The sequence below is a fragment of the Myotis yumanensis genome, unplaced genomic scaffold (genome assembly GCF_028538775.1).
Source record: "Myotis yumanensis isolate MYYU_CA2020_CCGP unplaced genomic scaffold, mMyoYum1.0.hap1 SCAF_4, whole genome shotgun sequence".
NCBI classification, from domain to species: Eukaryota; Metazoa; Chordata; class Mammalia; order Chiroptera; family Vespertilionidae; genus Myotis; species Myotis yumanensis.
Window position 1 is genome coordinate 46,147,172 of NW_027223755.1, and position 5,083 is coordinate 46,152,254.

The window sequence follows — 5,083 nt, forward strand, 5'->3', positions numbered from 1 at the left end:
TAGGACAAAAATATGAAATTGGATTCTCTCAAATTCAGTATGTTCTGCCTTTGACCATATTTACAACCCTAGAGGCACGGTTTCAAAAGTACAGAGGGAATCTATGTTTAAATAATCAGGAATCACAAAAATAATGTTATGGCAAGTAAAAGTCATGGTCAATAGTTTTAATGTCTAATGCAACTTCTCCTTAATGTTTTTATTTGAATCCAAGCTAATAAAAAAAAAACCCACACAACTCAATTTATTAAAGTTTTGGCTTGGATGTATGTGAAAGAAGCTTCCCTTAAGAAGTCAATGACAGCCCTGGCTGGTGTGGCTCAGTTGGTTGGAGTGTCGTCCTGTGCACCACAAGGTCTCTGGTTAGATTCCAGGTCACAGCACATACCTAGGTTGTGGGTTTGATCCCTAACCCAGGTCTGGGGTGTGTGGGAGGCAACCAATTGATGTTTTTCTCTCATGTAGATGCTTCTCTCTCTCCTTTACCCTCTCTCTAAAAATCAATGAACATATCCTCTGATGAGGATTAAAAAAATAATAATAAAAATCAAAGGTGAAGAACATATATTTTTCTAATTTAAAATTTAATTGTAACAAAATTACTATAGTGAGCTGACAACTAATAGAATAAAATGCATGTCAAATTTAACAGTCTTCAGTATTTTAGTTTTATTAATTTATAATTGAATTAGGCTTTAATACTTGGGGACATTATTTTTTCCTGTATCTGCTTATTTTGAACTTGTTTATTGAAGTTATTCTATTTTTTAAGTTGTCAAATTTCCTTTATTTACATAAAGTATTAATGATATGCTTTATTTTTGCGAATGTCGCATTTATGTTATGCTTTAGTTTTAGTTTCCAGTTCATTTATTGTCTCAGAGGTTTTCACAGTGTCATAGGGATTAAAATATTTGGATAATTATAGTAATAACTGAAGCTATTCTATTGACACTAAAGTACTGAATGTTTAATCACTTCCAACTAGTGTAGAGCTGAGTGTGATTGCTGCAATGGGGAGAAGACATAATGGAAGCAATCAGGCTACCTACTCTAAAATTATTCTATTGTTTAATACCTCTTTTATAAACAGGTTTTTTCAATTAAGAAAAAATGCAGCAACATATTCTGTGACTTCTCTGATAAAAACAGAACACTGTGCAGAGCATATTGGTTTCTGAATTTTCTGATATGGACATCCCTAGAACAGAAGAGGTAAATACTATTTCCTTGCCATTTTTTCGTCCCAAATAGGTTTGTGTGATACTGAAGTTGTCATTTATTTTAATGATAAGGCTATTGTTTCGGTTATTTGGGGCACAGGTGAAGAAGGGATATATAAAGTAGCTCTGGGAGGTACAGTGGGGGCTTGACTAATGAGTTTAATTCGTTCCATGACAGAGCGCGTAACTCAAATTATTCGTATGTCAAATCAAAAAGTGAATGAGTGAGACACGTGATGCTGGGCTGATGTTGTGGCGTTCACCATGACGTTCGCTGTGCCAACTAGCGGTGGGGTATCTGAAGCTGGCTCGTAACCCGAATTTTAGCTCGCAACTCAAAGCAAAAAACTGGCCGAGAGACGGCTCGTATCTCGAAAAACTCATTAGTCGGGACACTCGTAAGTCAAGGCCCCACTTGTATATCCTTGATGCTAGCTACAAAAGAGATCTTTTGATTGGTCAGAAACTTCCCTGTCCTTTCCTGTCCTTTTTCCTTTTTTTGCATTTTGGCATAGCCCTATTCTAACAAACACACACCCCACCTTGTGTTCTTTGGCATTCTCCTGCCCATCCCCATGCAACATTACTGAGCCTTCATGGATGCTGGGACAGTGATGAGTTTTAATTGCTTGAGGAACAAGCCTTGATATGGAGAATAATCCCATGATTATAGCTCATCATAGTTGATTAGTGAGTGACCTTCCATTGGAAAGTGGTTGCCTTTGTGACAGGAATTCAAGAATCCAGGGAAAACATGTGAGTTACCTAAATAAAATCCATCTCTCTTTTCCTGATTAAATTTTGGAATCTCTGAACAGGTCAACGCCTTTCATTATATAATTTTAAAAGGCTTTAAAATGGAAAGAGCTCTTATTTTTCCAAGTTTGTACTAAATATAAATATGTAAAACCAAAGAGAGAAAGGCAATGAGAGCTAAGTGGCATTGGTATTGTAACATTTAAAAAGGGAGGGTAAAGAAGGAATAAAAAGGATACTTTCAAAATAAACAATGCAATAAGCATAGATTTAAAAATCTGCCATTTCTTTTTCTTTTACTCTGCTTTGTTGTGAGTGTATGGCAACTGGTTGATTTTCCTCAGTTGTTAAGTAACTTTCCCTTTAGTCTTCATTTCCTTTGGTCAGACCTTCAGTGTGACTTAATAGACAGATGCAAACACTGGTTTGTTATCAAGCTGCTCTATAGGCAGCAACCCAGTTACTACACCGACAGATGTAAGTGTATAGATTGGAAACTTTTAAAAATATGTGTTGCCCTGATGGCCGGTGACTGACTAAAGGCAAACAAGGAGGAAAATAAAATAGCAGTCTTTGAATTATGAGAGAATCTTTTAAAATTGGTAGTAAAAGAAATATATTGCAAGTATTGGTGATATAGTTTTATAATAGTCTTTTTTTCTTTTTTCTTCCCTCCACCCCCTCCTCCCTTCTTCCCACTTTTCTTCTTTCCTCTCCTTTTTTCAGTTTCTCTCCCTTCTTGTTTGTTTTTTTTTTCTTTAAAAAACATTGCCACATTCTACCATAATTTCCTTTCTATAAAGCTGTAGGAAAGTATTAAATGGCAACTCAAAACACCTGAAAAATTGTTTCCTTTGAAGTTTGTCGAGGTTTTCTGTTTTCTTCCTGACAGGAACATGCCAAAAGCAGCTATCAAAATAATCCAGGCAGCAGACACTGATCTGCAATTTTGATGGTTAATTAGTAGACTGTGTCAACAAGAAGTGTGTAGTTATTATGACATGTGAAAAGTAAGTCCTTTGCTATGTTCTTTACCTATTATTTAAGCTACAGCACATGGCTCTAATGAGTGCAATGTGTAGAGAGCTCCATTTCTAAGCATAATAAATAGAAATCAGATGCAATTATTTTTGATTCTTCACAGAGTTGTGCTGAGAGCATGTGTTTAGCCAGTGATGCTCTGCTGAGTGCTTTTTGTGGCACAAGAGCTTCCATTATTAAAATTTTTAGATTATGATTCATTTTGCATTTCAGCTGTTGACAATAATAATGGCTGTTGTCATCAAGAAAATCTTCAAGTGACAATAATTTTAATGCTTATCTCCCTGAATTGGCATTAGAGTTTTCAGGACATGTAATTGTGTATAACTCTCTGGTTTTGTTGTTATATACATATGTTCTTTGGAAAATATTAAATGTTTAGACTGGAGGAATATGGTATTCACTTTTTATACAGAGAATGTATTTATACAATGTATAGCTAAAAGAAGGACATTTTAACCTTTCCCTTTTGTTTCTCCATCCAGAGTTTTCTACTTCACGTCCATAAATAAAAACAAAATGCTTAAGCCACTCCATGATATTATAATAGTAAAATGTTTGTGCAATTGGCCCTACAGATCTACAGGTTCCACATTTGTGGAATCAACCTACTGCGGATTGAAAATATTTTCTAAAATGCTACATTGTTTCTGATGTGTAATGTGTAGCTAGACCTAAGATGAGTGTGTATATACAGAAGATGGACAGAATTATTCCTCTTGTTATTTACTCATTAAACAACACAGTACAACTATTTCCATAGTATTGTATTAGGAATTATAAGTAAATTAGAGGTGATTTAAAGTATATAGGAGGATGTATGTAGGTTACATTTAGACACTATTTTATATAAGGGGCTTGGACATCTGAGGATTTTGGTATTTTCAGGACTTCTAGAACCAGTTCTCAGTGGAAACTGAGAAATGACTGTATCTTAAAACAAAATGTATTTCCTCTCTAAAAGAAACAGCCTACTGGGGTCCTAGAGAACATTATTTTTCTATCTAAAATTTAAGATCTTCATGATCAGTCCCCAAGAATAAATCAAAATATATTTAGAGAATTAAAACTGTTGCTTCCTTCCACCTCACCTAACCATTATTCAATGATCTTAAAATTGGGAAATATCTAATTTCAGTGGTTTTTGTCTACCATAATAAAATATTTTTCTATAACATGTTTTATGTCCATCACATTTGCAAATTAATTAATACAGAATACAAATGAGATTCTGGTTAAAAAGAAAAGCATTTAAAAATAATTTACATTTTAACAAAAATAAAATTTCTTCTTATTTTGACTTCTTTTGAATCTCTTTCTACCAACTGTTTTGTTTGGTTTACTGATGAAGGAAATATATGTAAAATAACCTGAAATATATAAGCAATGACTTAGAATCTTCATAAAATGATGTTCATAGTAAGTAAAATTGAGCTTTGGCCTATAGCTGGGAGAAGAAAGCGTAATTCCCAGAAAAAAAAGTTAAAAAAATAAAAGAAAATAAAAAATAAAAGAAATGAAGGCCTGATTTGACCAAAGGTATTAAAAATAAAAGATGGAAGATGAAAGACGGTTCTTAGATGTCTAATACTAAAGTATTCTAAATAGGCTGTAACCATCTCACTTTATATATGAAAATGTGCTACAAAGGTTTCCATCAGCTTTTTATAAATTTTAGTTGTGCTTCAATTTGAAAATGCAAAATCCGACATGTTCATTTGAGAAGGAGGCATGGAGAGATAGCATTACATTCACTCAAGTTGAAACTCATCAAGAAGGGCTTTGAAATATAGCCAGGCTATCAACTATGAACTGCTAATAATTTTTAACGTTTTCTGAATTTTCAGACACTCTCCTCTTCTCTGACCATTTCATTTCCTTCTGTTATCATATAGCTATTTGTGGTTATATATAGTCATATGTGTATTATATATAATAGATTATATATGGTGATATATATTATATATGAAAATATATACATAATATGTAAATGGCTATAGATATTTATAGATATTATATAAGCAAATAATATATTAGGATTAATTTGACTTCAAATTCTCATC